Genomic DNA, 14,976 nt, shown 5'->3' on the forward strand with positions numbered 1-14,976 from the left:
TCTTAGCTGTCTTCTGAAAGGGATTTGTCTAACTGAGTCCAGTCAGGTCTTCTACTATATTCAGAAATAGAGACCTATTTATTTAATCTCTTTTCTTGGACAGTAGGCTGTTTCAGGAGCTTTCCCTTGACCTTCATCAATATGATAACTCTTACCTTGTAGGTCAAAGAACAAGATGATATTTCTGACAACCATCCAGTATGTCTACTACATTATGTATTTGAGAAGAGAGAAAGGACCACCAGATGGTTCTATGGACCTAGTGGATCCACTGTGAGCTAAATAAGAACCCAAACTCCATTTATAGCCTAAACCTATATGCCTCCATTTATAGCTTAAACCTATATGCCTCACTTTTAAGGGAGGGGGCATGTAAAATATTCCAGTTCTCCAATATTAATGCCACCTCAAATGTGTCTCCTAGTCTGGAATATCTGAGTATTCCCCTATATCCAATGTATCGTAGTGCAAGTAAATGGCCATGAGTCTCACTGGGGAAGAAATGGAAGAATTATTAATATATATATATATATATATATATATATATATATATATATATATACATACATATATATATATATATATGCTGTGCTGTGGCAGGATCCCTTTTATTTAGTCTTTACACATGTTCCACATCTGAAAACTGGCTCAGGTCTGGGGAAAGAGTTTTTAGAGCATATTCCCTCAGACTTTTGATGTTCTATCTTTGTTTTTTGTATTGGCCATGTTTTGTCAATCTCAGCACTATTGCTGTTACAAGTCAAATAATTGGTTGTTATGGGGAGTTGTCCTGTACATTGCGCGATGTTAAGCTGCTTCTTCGCCCTCTATCTACTGGATACGAGAACACCTGCTAAGTTGTGACAGCCAAAAATATTTCCAGACATTTCCAAATGTCCCCTGGGTGGAGATGGAGGTATCAACATTGTTCTTTATTGAGAAATATTGGTACAAATGAATCAAAAATACGCTTGCTAACTGTGCTTCTATCTTGCTCTTAGGAAGTTCAATTTCTTTTTTTTTCTTTCTTTTTCTTTTTCTTTTTCTTTTATTTTAGAGACAGCACATGAGCAGGGGAGAGGAACAGAGGGAGACAGAGAGAGACAGAGAGAGAGAATCGTAAGCAGGCCCCACACTCAGTGCAGAGCCCAACATGGGGCCTAATCCATGACCCTGGGATCATGATTTGAACCAAAGTCAAGAGTCAGATGCTCAACAAACTGAGCCACCCAGGCATCCCAGAAGTTCAGTTTCTCTCAAGCATTTTCATAATTCCTTTCAAGTCAGATAACCTAGCTGACACTGTTTCTTTGTCTGCTTATTAAAATAATTTTACTTCTCTTGCTTTTGACTATAAAATGCCATAATCCCCCCCCATTATATTTGAGATACTATCATCACCATTTCAGTTAGAAAGCCCCCACTAGCATCAGACTGTCTCCCAGAGTCCTTGCCATCATGTAAAATGTTTTGTTCAATTGGCAAACTCGTCTTTGTCAAACTTCTACTCTCTTTTCTCCATTACCATAAGGATGAATCCCCTAGTCCCACAACTCCTGCTCCTGCACGGTGACTAGTTCCTGCAACTTCATTGGCATACATTCCCTTTTGTTCCTTAGCCAGCCCAGCATTTCTGCCTTTTGGTTATGCTGAGGTTTTACTTTAATCATGGGTCTAGTGGCCAGAAGGGGAAATGGAGGTAGATTCTGAGGGAATGGGCAGGTTGGCTTATGAGGCAAAATCCCCTGTGTCACCGTGAGGTGAGAAGTAACCTTTAAAAAGGAGAAATGGGCCACTTGTCCATACTCAGATGGGTCAGGTGAGTTTCCCCTTTTGCTACCGAAGATATGAGTGTCTTTGTATATTCAAAATGGCTCTCTGACACTAGACTTCGCCTTACATTCTTGATCACCTATTCTGAACTTTATATTGTCTGTCTTCAATGTGTAGGTAACTCTCAATGGCCAACATCAATTCCATAATTGTATAGTATAATTAATGTTTTCTCCATAGTTCTCAAACTTCTGAGATATCACAACAGCCAGTATTCTCCCTTCTAACCACTTCCTGTCTCAGTTTACCACAAAGGAGTTTTAACAACTGCATCACTATAGCTTGCCTGGCTGATCAGTATTCCACACTATTACTAAGATTGGAATCCCTACCACCAGTCAGTTCATGATCCAACTCCAAAAAACCCACGTTAGAATTGCTTTCCTAGTACCAAACTGTCTTATGAGGGGTCTCTAGGAAATAGACTCCCAGATGGAAATTTCTGTAATGATGGTTTATCATGGGGTGCTTTGGTTAACAATACCAGTAAGGTGGGGCGCCTGAGTGGCTCAGTCGGTTATGTGTCCTACTTCAGCTGAGGTCATGATCTCACGGTTCGTGAGTTCGAGCCCCGTGTCAGGCTCTGTGCTGACAGCTCAGAGCCTGGAGCCCGCTTCGGATTCTGTGTATCCCTCTGTCTGCCCCTCCGCTGCTTGCACTGTGTCTCTCGCATTGTCTCAAAAATAAATAAACATTTAAAAAAATTAAAAAAAACAACAACAATACCAGTAAGGAAATGAGGGATACAGAAGTGGGAAGGAGTAGTCAGCCTGCAATACCATTATAGCACAGGTGTCAGATGATCCTGTGGGAAATTCTGGACATAGAACGCACCATCAGGATTGTCCACCATATTGAAGGAAGGGTACTGAATCTTCATATGAATACCCCCCTCGCATCAATTAATCATTGTATCTTCTCTGTCCAGGACAGTGTATTACTTTGGATGAGTTATCATCCTATGACTATACTGTAGGGGAATCAATGTCCCAGTTCTAAAGGAGGATTAAGACTGCACACAACAACATCCACTATAGCCTTCTTCTAGAATCTCTGTTTTATATGGAATATCAACTTCAACACTTCCATATCACTTCCACCCAATGTTTGGTCTTCTGATTGTACTTAGTGCTGATGATATTAGCATTTTCTTCAATGATACTTAAAAAAAGACTTGCTTAACATTTAGTGCTTTTAGCACCTAGTTCTAAGCTCAAATGGAAATTCTCTTTTATATATGGAAGCAATCTTCTTAATGATTACCCTTACTTTTTCTGAACACAGGTGAGCTTTATTCAGCAAACTGTACAGTTGTAAGTACATGTCCACCCAGATGGGGTGAGCACCACCCACCCAGATCTCCCTTCATGAAAAGATCTTTTTTGCTCCAGTTGCTCTGAGTGCTGTTGACAATTAGCCTTCGGCTCTCAATGTCTCCAGGACTGCCTTCGCTACAGAAAGCTGCCTTTTCCGGGGTCATGCTCTTCCCGATGTAGAAGTAAAGACCCACCATGTTAGCTCTGATTGGACATCTCTGATGTCCATTATAGTTGCAGAACTCTGGACACTTATTCGAAGTTGCCTTTCAGTCTCTGTCACACGTTGGCTTCCTCATCTTTTCAATTTTGCTTCTTTCTCTCCTATTCCACAAGTGTTGATTCCAAGAGCACTTCTAGATAAACATCCTGCACACTAAGCAGTTTCTCAGAAAACTAAGCAGTTTCTCAGGTCTGCATCCTGAGGTACTTGAGATACTAAAGTGTGACATGAGGTGAACTTATTTGTATATATATTTAAAACACTGAAGTCACTGCTTATATCTCTTTTGTATCTGAGTAGAGTAGTCATTTGGAACTCTTACTATTTATAGGACAATTAGTAGCCTGTTGCCTAAGTTGGTTACTTTATAAATTTCTGTGAAAGTGCTAACTCTGTCTCTTTTTCGTTCTCATTCTCTTATATACTGGGGAGAATATGAAACAGAGCAAGACAAAATAAGACAACTTTGTGTGATGCTATTTTACTATATTAATAAAATTGGATCTTCAATAATGTAAAAATTTGAGCATTTTACTAAAATACAACATGCTTACTCACTTTTAAATTGTTTTGCGGTTCCTTTATATATATTACCTTCATAACACGCTGGCTAAACAAATTCATGTTTTTAAATCTGTTTTCAAATACTGTTTTGAACGCCTAGCTGAATATGGAAAATTAGGAAAAAACTTATGCTTTAGGGGTTGATTATTGGGCCAAACTGAGCTAATGGCTTAAATTCCCTCCCTTCATTCCCCAGGACTAAGAGTAGCTTGCTTGCTTGCTTGCCTGCTTGCTTGCCTGCCTGCTTGCTTGCCTGCCTGCTTGCTTTCTCATTCATTCATTCATTCATTCATTCATTCATTCATTCATGTCTTTAGATGCTCTTAAATCCAACATGTTATGAGACTGCCTTTTATAAATAAAAAATGGAGAGTAACCTAACCCTGTACCACCTTGTTTTATGAAAATGCCTTTGCCTTAGACATGATCCTTTTGATACATGGGAGCCCCTCAGAAGGGTATACTTTGGGAAAACGAGAATGCTCCCTTGTACAGACAGTCCTCAACCTATGGTTTTTCAACTTTCCAATGGTGTAAAAGTGATATGTTCTCAGTAGAAACCGTACTTAGAATTTTGAATTTGGATCTTTTGCCTGGCTAGTGATATGCAGCCTGGCACCCTCTTGTGATGTGAGGCAGGGGCGGTGAGCCACGGCTGGCTGTCAGCCATGCTACCAAGAGAGTCAACAACTGATTCGGTTACAACCACTCTGTACTTGTACAGCCATTCTGGCTTTCGCTTTCAGTGCAGTATTTATTAAATTATGTGAGTTATTCAAAACTCTATTATAAAATACGTTTTGTGTTAGATAATTTTGCCCAAGTGTAGACTATTGTAAGTATTTTGAGCATGTTTAAAGTAGACTGGGATAACCTATGATGTTTAGTGTATTAGATGTCTTGAAGGCATTTTTGGCTTGCAGTATTTTCAACTTATGATGGGTTTATCAGGATAGAACCCCAGTGTAAGTTTGTGGAAGATGTGTAGTTATGAATAAAAACCAACATGTAACCCTCTGACTCCCAAAGTGTAGCTCCAATGGCTGCCTTCTAACTATAAATTAAATTTATTTGTAATATAGTAACCAGTAGATATACTAGCTTCAGGGGAACACCGTGTGCCAGTGTGACCTCTTGTCTCCTTACCTGGGCATTTTCAAACTAGGATATTTTCTTTAAGGAGAAAATATGAGAAATATGGTTCTATGGAAATTTAGCATTCATATTATTGAACAAGCCCCTTTGAATTACCCATAATGGCTACCATGGACCTATTATTTATTACATAGTAGATATTATTTACCCCATTTACTAGTCTTACCTTGATGACAATCATCGAAGGTAAGTATTATATATTTCCTCACATACGTTTCATAGTTAGGAAAGCCTGAGGTCACACTGTTAGTAAATGAAACTACCAGAATTTGAACCTAAGACTGTCAGCATCTGTCTAACATTTATTAGGTGCCTATGCTGCATCTGCATTATTCTTTTATGTTTATATTTTTCAAGTCGTTAGTTCAGCTAGTTAGTTCATTCAAATAACTCTTTACTGAATTCCTGTGATGACCAGGTAAGTTTGTCCCTGAAGCTTCAGTAGTGAACACAGAAAAAAATGTCCTTGAGCTCAGGAGCTTATATGAATTTGAAGAGAGAGAAAACAGTTAAATAAATATTTACTATGCCAAACGATGATAACTACTATGGAAACAAAATAAAGCCAGGGATTAGAGAGTCCTCAAAACTGTCCAACATGGCTAAAGTTATCTGTATGTCTTCTATTTGAGACACTGAACGGTTAAGCATCTTACCCAGTGTTAGTGAGAGCTTAGAAATGACCAGTAAGATCAGATTCTTTGTGTAGTGCCAGAATCTGTGAGTTTACCAGTATCATGCTCATTCTCTATTTCTCATTTTGCATCTCCCTTATTCCTTTGTGCTTCTGCAGTCCCTGTCAGAACTTTCACTCAAACATAGACTTGTCCTCTTTGCTCCCTGACAAGAAAGCATGAAGGTAAACTGCCTCCTGTGGGTAGGTGCAAAAGAGAGATAGGAAAAGAAGGGGCATCTCAGAGCTACACCTTGTATGAAGAAAAGTTTTATAGCATAGCGAGCTTGCTTTCAAAGTGTCTCCCACCCCCTGCAAGTGTTGTCTTCTTCTTTTGAGTTCTTATCATGGCTGCTTAGGGAGCTATCCTATCCTCTTTCTTTCTTGCTTGCTTGCTTTCCTCTTCTCTCAGTACTCCTTTCTATATTGCTTTGCAAAGGTATAAAATATTTCAGTTTAAGGTGTTAAAATATGAAATGGCTTAATGCAATAGAACACTGAGATAGACTTGTGATTTATCTAGTTGTCTTCAGGGTTCACCATCTGAATGGATACATAGAAGGATTCCTTCAGACATATAGGCAAGTCATGGTTTTGTTGGGAAATAACTGATTTCAGGCAAGCACATGATGGTAGCAGTATAATTGGCTTGTGTGGGAGCCCTGAATGAAAAGTATTTAACCATTCAGTAGTATCAAAGTTTTCTTTCGTGTCTTGATGCAATTATGCCTTGCCTGAAATGCTTTGCCTTCTGTTCTCCACATAGTAAATTCTAGTTCTTCAAGATCTGGGACAGATTACATAATCCTTCTCTGTATGTTTCAGAATTTAGCACACTGTATTATAATTATGGTTTTAGCTATCAGAGTTCTGTTTTAAGTTAATTTATACATATATTTATATCTATTGATATTTACATCTATCTGTATCTCTATGCAATGCCTAGCTTAATCTTCAATAAAAAAATAAAAATAAAATCTTCAATAAAAAAATAAAATTTTGAAATTATGTGAGATCTTTCTTTCTCAACATTTCTCTTATTTTTTCTTATTTTTTTTTCTTATTATCTTTTATTCTTTCTCTTATTTTGCAGTTATTTTTATTTACTTTTAACTTTGATTTTTAAAGTAGTGTTATATTTTGTGCTTATATTATTTTATTATTTTTTTTAAAGTTTATGTGTTTTTGAGAGAGAAAGAGAAAGAAAGCATGAGCAGGGGAAGGATAGGAAGAGAGGGGGACAGTGGATCTGAAGCGGGCTAAATGCCTGATGCCGGCCTCGAAGTCACGAACCGTGAGATCATGACCTCAGCTGAAATTAGATGCTCAACTGACTAAGCCACCCAGATGCCCCTGTATTTATATTATTTTCTCTCAATATTATGCTAAATTTACTCATGTTGGTGTGCTTCTTTACAGGAATTTAGCCACATTGCTAACATTTATGGAATACCATTTGTATTTAAGATATTATTCTTAAAGAAGGTATAAATATAGTTCCCCACTTTTAATATCTGGTTAACAGAATCAGGAAACTAAAAATACTCATTTCCCTAAAGGCAGGGTTTATTGTTACCAGTGATGGCATCTGTTTTCAGACTCATTCTTTGAAGCAAGAAATTACATTTTAATTGACACGATTATTAACCATGTGCAAACGAAAATGCTATCAATTTCTGAAATGTGCTTGAATTTCGCTTTATTGATCACTTAAACTCCTACTGATCATAAGAGCAATCAGAGTTTGATACTAAGTGATTTTGCAAAATCTTTCCTTTCTGTTACAGAAGCTAAATGAAAATCATTAACCCATTTATCGATTCTTTGACTAATTCCTGCTGTGACAAAATGATATGTACCAAATGTAGGCATATGGTTCTTTGGGATTTCTCATGCTGTTCCAATATGTTCATAGGCAAGTTGACAATGGGATATTTTGATGTTCTGTGACCTATGCGAGGTTTGTGTGTGGGATGCCCCTAAAATAGTGATACTGCTCCTGATAAATATTGGTGAATTAATGTTATTGCAGAAGTGGGAACTCAAATGAGTATTTTAGGGAGGGTAACAATCATTTTCTGATTTACCTTTCCCTCAGATCCAGGGCTCTTCGACATTACACCCGTGTAACTAGAAGCTGAGTTCCAAGTCAAAACACCTTTACCATAGCTTCCCGTTCTGCTGGTACTAACTGTGTAAACCTGAGAAAACCTCTTAACACCTCTTCAAATTTTAGTTTCGCCCTCTGTAAAGTGGGCGTGGCACTATTTATCTTGGGGGCTCTTTGAAAATCAAATGCAATAATTCATGTTGAGGTATTTTCTAAAGTATAAAGAACAATATAAGGATAGCATTGAAACCTTACACCCTCTTTATTAACTAAAATTAAATACATTATGATGGATCTCTATCCAGTGTAAAGGGACAGGATACACAGCCTAGCTGAACTATGTTCTTATATTTTCTTACACTCTCCTGGAGCTAATCATGTTACATTCATACAGATATTCAAGATGTACTTGACAGATTTTTAGACTAAATGTAGTTGTTAAGATTCTTTTTCCTGTTTAAAATTCTACTTTTATCACTTCAGAAATGTCATCATAAGAACACATGCTGACAGATGATTGAGGGTTCTACTCTGAAGCAATGTAGAAAGCAAATGCATTCTTGAGGGAAAAGTAAATTAGAAATATTGGATTCATTAGAAGGCACATAAGCTTTTGTGATCTGTCTGTTAGCAACACCTGTCTTACCCAGAGAGATTTGATTTATCAGAACCATCACATCAATGAATTCAGAAGCAAGAAATATTAAAATGCACATTGAAGTTAGAAAAAATCCACTCTGGTATAGAGGAAATGAGGTTACTAACATGATCTTGAGCCATAAAAAAGAATGGAAAGGATTCGGAAAACAGTGTGTAGTGATACCAAAGTTCCTTGGGCATAATACTTTTAAAGTCAAAAGCATCTATTTTAAAATAAATATGAAGTAGCATGCATTTCTTATCTAACTTTACTGAGGTCAAAGCAAAGGAACATATCTAAAGTAGGACGCCACACACACACACACACACACACACACCCGCAAAACAAATATAAGACTATCTCCAACATTCTAGGCTCTGCTGCCTCATTACATGTATTCAAATAAAGATGAAATACTGCTGCCTCATTACATGTATTCAAATAAAGATGCTATGAAATCTATAGCAGGAATCTAGAGTCAGCGATATTAAGTCATCTTTGGTTTGGTAACCACCCAAACTGGGAATTCCTCTCAGTAAGAGAGTGGTCCCTTAAATGCTCTCAGTTAAGCAACTGAATTTAAAAGTTTTGTTCAACACTATCACAAAGCTGGAAAATCTACAATGTAAATATTACATTTTTAATATGTCAATATTAAAAAAACACAGTACTGCACAAACAATTGGCCAAACAAGGAATCAAATGGCAAACCAAAATATGTCTCAAAACAAAACACAATATTCCAAAATGTATGGGATGAAGCAAAAGCAGATGTTGGAGTGAAATCTATGTTATAAATGCTTGTGTTCAGAAAACCGTTCAAAATACAACATTATACCGCAAGGAACTAGAAAAGGAAGCTTAGCACAAATTTAGTAGAGGAAGGAAATAACAAAGAAAAATCATAAATAATAAAATTGAGACCAGAATAAGCAATAACATAACATTGAGAGTAATGTTTTTCAAAAAAAATCAAAACTGACAATGCTTTAACTACGTTAACTAAGAAAAAAGAAAGAAGACCCAAAAGCCAAAATGAGAAATGGAAGAAAAAAAACAATACAACAGATAACCACAGAAATGCATAGCATGATAACAGATTAATATAAACAATTATATATCAACAAATCAGATAACTTGGACCATAAAAAAGATAATCCCTAAAAATGCACGATACCATGACTGAATTATGAATCCTGAGTTTAAGAAATAAGAAATCTTCTTAGACCAATGACAAGAAGGAAAATTGTAGTAGGAATCAGAAATCTATCAACACAGTAAAGCCCAAGACCATGTGGTTTCATTAGTGAATTCTACCAAGCATTAAAAAAAAAATTATTAATGACAATCTTTATCAAAATCTTACAAGTAAGTTGGGAAATATTCTTGGTATGATCTTAGTCTTCTTGCATTTGTAATATTTGTTATGTCTCTTTTTATGTGATTTAACCAGGGGATTCCTCTGTGTGTACTTGAAGAAAACGTGTGTTCTATTTTTCTTGGATGGAATGTTTTATATATATCTTTTAGAACCATATATTCTGAAGTATGCTTCAAGTGAAAAATGTTCTTATTGAAAAAAAAAAACTTTAACTGAGGGTACTCATTTAAAATAAAGCATATCAAAAAGGAGGTGGGTGGGGAAATGAGTGAAATAGATGAAGGGGATTAAGATTACACTTATCATAATGAGCACTGAGTAAAGTATAGAATTGTTGAGTCACTGCATTGTACACCTGAAACAAATATAACTGTGTGTTAACTAGACTTGAATTAAAATTAAAAACTTAATAAATAAAAAATAAAGTTTTGTTATCAGTTCAGAAGACTTAAAGAACTGGAGAGAGCCATGTGTTTTTTTTTTTAGTTTTTTTTTTCTTCTGAGTTTTTATTTAAATTCAAGTTAGTTAATGTGTAGTGTAATATTGGTTAAGGGAGTAGAATTTAGTGATTAATCACTTACATACAATGCCAAGTGCTCAACACAACAAACGCCCTCCTTAATGTCCATAACGCATTTAGCCCATCCCCCCCCCCCCAACTTCCCTCCACCAACCCTCAGTTAGTTCTCTGTAGTTGAGTCTCTCCTTCCAGAATTGGTCCCTGCATAGTGAGATCCTTTAAGACATTGGGTTTTGAATCCCAGCCAAGTGCCTGGGAGGTGCTGGAGACTGTGGAGCAAGGCAAGCTGGCCCCACAGGTTACTCTGTGAGGGCCAACTGAATAGCATGCTTTGGGACACCCATCTGGGGAGGAGAAACAGGGTGTCGCCATGCTCCTCCCCATCAACAATACCAGGGAACAGAACAGCGGCCCCCAGTGGAGGCGGAATGCACTTACACCAAACCCCACCCCTCTGTGCCTGGTAACTGCTTATCTGCCAGAGTGAGATAGACACTGACTTAACTACACAGCCTCTCCTCCAGACCTGCACAGCCACCTTTCCCAGGCACCAACACCCAACTGTCCGGTGAGTTTGTATGTTAGCCAGCTTTGTTTGCTGGTTTGTTTCTTTAATTTTTTTCTTTTCTTTTCTTTTCTTTCCTTCTCTTTTCCCTTCTTTATCTTTCTACTCACCTCTTTTTTCTTCCCTCTTTGGAATCATCCTCATAGTGTCTGATTTGAGTTTTGGTTGATTATATATATATAATCTTTGTCTTTGTTCCTCTATTCTGGTTGGTTGTTTAATTAGGAATTTTTACTCTATTCTTTTTACACTATTTTCTGTATCTCTTTCTTTATTTTCCTCTCTCTCTTTCTGGATTAAGCCCTGTAGTTTCTTTCATCCTCTGCCTGGTCTTTTTTTCTGCCCCTGTCATTTCTCTCTTTGTTTGGGATAAGGTTTCTTTCCCCCCTCCTCTCTCTTTTTCCAGGGTTACTTCAACAAAAAAATCAAAGAACACTTGGTGGAAGATCCAATCCACCACTACAAGCAGCGAGACAAAGCAGCCAAAGACACAACAGAGTGCGTGTAACACACTCCAAAACCATTTCCTGAAGTGCCAGGTCATGGACAGTATATGACCTCTTTTTAACATAGTAGTACTCACAGGTGCAGGACACATAACAAGTTATTTAAACATGTAAATGACAGAAAACTCGCCAAAATGATGAAACGGAAGAATTCTCATCAAAAGAAATTCCAGGAAGAAATGACAGCCAGAAAATTGCTCATCACAGATATAAGCAGTATATATGATCAAGAATTTAGAATAATAGTCATAAGACTAATAGCTGGGCTTGAAAAAAGCACAGAAGACAGCAGACAACTGTCGCAGCAGAGAACAAGGACATAAGAAATAGTCACGATGGGTTAAGAAATGCTGTCATGAGTTGCAAAATAAACTAGATGCAGCGATGTCAAGAATGGGAGAAACAGAGGAGAGAATAGGGGAAATAGAAGATAAAATTATGGAAAATGAAGAAAATGAGAAAGGGAGAGAAATTACTAGGCCATGAGGGGGAAAATTAGAGACCTAAGTGATTCAATGAAAAAAAAATATCCCTATCATAGGAGTTCCAGAAGAGGAAGAAAGAGAGAAAGGGGCAGGAGGTTTATTTGAACAAATTAGAGCTGAGAACTTCCCCAATATGCAAGAGGAAATAGGCATCCATATCCAGAAGGCACAGAGAACTCCCTTCAACATCAACAACTACAGGTCAACACCACAACATATCATAGTGAAACTGGCAAAATATAAAGATAAAGAGAGAATCCTGAAAGCATCTAGGGACAAACAGGCCTTAACCTACAAGGATAGACACATAAGGGTTGTAGCAGACTCATCTGCTGAAACTTGGCAGGCCAGAAGGGAGTGGCAGGAAATAATCAATGTGCTGAATAAGAAAAATATGCAGCCAAAAATCCTTTATCCAGCAAGACTGTCATTCAGCATAGGAGAGATAAAGGCTTTCCCAGACAAACAAAAACTAAAAGAGTTCATGACCACTAACCCAGCCCCACAGGAGTTCCTAAGGGCGTCTCTGTGAGTGGAAAGCAGCAAAGACTACAAAGGTCCAGAGACATCACCACAAGCACAAAACTTAAAGATAACACAATGATACTAAATCCTATCTTTCAATAATCACTCTGAATGTAAATGGACTAAATGCCCCAATCAAAAGAATGGGTATCAGAATGGATAAAAAACCAAGATCCATCTATATGCTGCCTACAAGAGACTCATTTTAGACCTGAGGACACTGCAGACTGAAAGTGAAGGCATGAAGAACCATACATCATGCTACTGGATGTCAGAAGGAAGCCAGAGTAGCCATACTTATATCAGACAAACTCGATTTTAAACTAAAGGCTGTAACAAGAGATGAAGAAAAACATTGTATCACAATTAAGCGGTCTATTCATCAAGAAGAGCTAACAATTGTAAATGTTTATGCCCCCAACATGAGAACCCAAATCTATGAATCAATTAATCACAAACATTAATGAATGTATAGATAACAATACCATAATGGAACATACCTTAACATCATAAAAACCATATATGAAAGGTCCACAGCTAATATCATCCTCAATGGGGAAAAACTTAGAGCTTCCGCCCTGAGATCAGGAAGTTGACAGGGATGTCCACTCTTACCACTTCCGCAGCATTGGAAGTCTTAGCCTCAGCAACCAGAGAACAAAATGAAATAAAATTGTCAATCCAAATTGACAAAGAAGTCAAACTTTCACTTTTCACAGATGACATGATACTCTACATGGAAAACCCAAAGACTCTGCCAAAATACTGCTAGAAATGATACATGAATTCACCAAAGTTGCGGGATATAAAATCAATGTACAGAAATTGGTTGCATTTCTATACACCTATAATGAAGCAGCAGAAAGAGATATAAAGGAATCAATCCCATTTATAATTGCACCAAAACCTATAAAATACCTAGGAATAAACCTAACCAAAGAGGTATAAGATCTTTATGCTGAAACCTGTAGAAAGCTTTTGAAAGAAATTGAAGAAGATGCAAAGAAATGGAAAAAGATTCCATGCTCCTGGATAGGAAGAACAAATATTGTTAAAATGTTGATACTACCCAAAGCAATCTACACATTCAATGCAATCCCAATCAAAATAGCACCAGCATTCTTCACAGAGCCAGAACAAACAATCCTGACCTGAAATTTGTATGGAACCACAAAAGACCTTGAATAACCAAAATAATGAGGAAAAAGAAAACCAAAGCCAGAGGCATTACAATCCCAGACGTTAGCCTGTATAACAAAGCTGCAATCATCAAGACAGTATGGTATAGACACAAACACAGACACATAGATCAATTGAATAGAATAGAGAACCCAGAAATGGACCCACAAATGTATGGCCAACTAATCTTTGACAAAGCAGGAAAGAGTATCCAATGGAATAGCAGTCTTTTTGGCAAATGGTGCTGGGAGAATTGGATAGCAACATGCAGAAGAATGAAACTGGACCACCTTCTTAAACCATACACAAAAATAAATTAAAAATAGATGAAATACCTAAATGTGAGACAGGAAGCCATCAAAATACTAGAGGAGAAAACAGGCAACAACCTCTTTGACCTCAACCACAGAAACTTCTTACATGACATGTCTGCAAAGGCAAGGGACATAAAAGCAAAAATGAACTACTAGGACTTCATCAAGATAAAAAGCTTCTGCACAGCAAACATTCAACAAAACTAAAAGGCAACCAACAGAATAGGAGAAGGTATTTGCAAATGGCATATCAAATAAAGGTTAGTATCAAAAATCTATAAAGAACTTACCAAACTCAACAGCCAAAAAACAAATAACCCAGTTAAGAAATGGGAAAAACACATGAATAGACACCTTTCCAAAGAAGACATCCAAATGGCTGACACATGAAAAGATGTTCAATATCACTCATTATTAGGGAAATACAATTGAAAACCACATTGAGAAACCACCTCACACCAGTCAGAATGGCTAAAATTAACAACTCAGGAAACCACAGATGTTAGCAAGGATGTGGAGAAAGGGGAACCCTTTTGCACTGTTGGTAGGAATGCAAACTCGTACAGCCACTTTGGAAAACAGTGTGGAGGTTCTTCAAAAAATTAAAAGTAGAATTAACCTATGACCCAACAATAGCACTACTAGGATACAGTAGTGCTGATTCTCAGGGATACATGTACCTCAAAGTTTATAGCACCAGTATCAACAATAGCTAAATAATGGAAAGAGCCCCAGTGTTTATCAACTGATGAATGGATAAAGAAGAGGTGGTTTATATATACAATGGAATACTATTCAGTGATGAAAAAGAATGAAATCTTGCCATTTGCAGCAACGTGGATAGAACTGGAGGGTATTGTGCTAAGTGAAATAGTCAGAAAAAGATAGATATCATATGTTTCCAGTCATATGTGAAAGTTTAGAAACCTAACAGAAGACCATGTGGGAAAGGAAGGAAAAAAAAACAATGGTTACAAACAGAGAGG

The sequence above is a fragment of the Panthera tigris genome, chromosome A3, assembly GCF_018350195.1.
Source record: "Panthera tigris isolate Pti1 chromosome A3, P.tigris_Pti1_mat1.1, whole genome shotgun sequence".
NCBI lineage: Eukaryota > Metazoa > Chordata > Mammalia > Carnivora > Felidae > Panthera > Panthera tigris.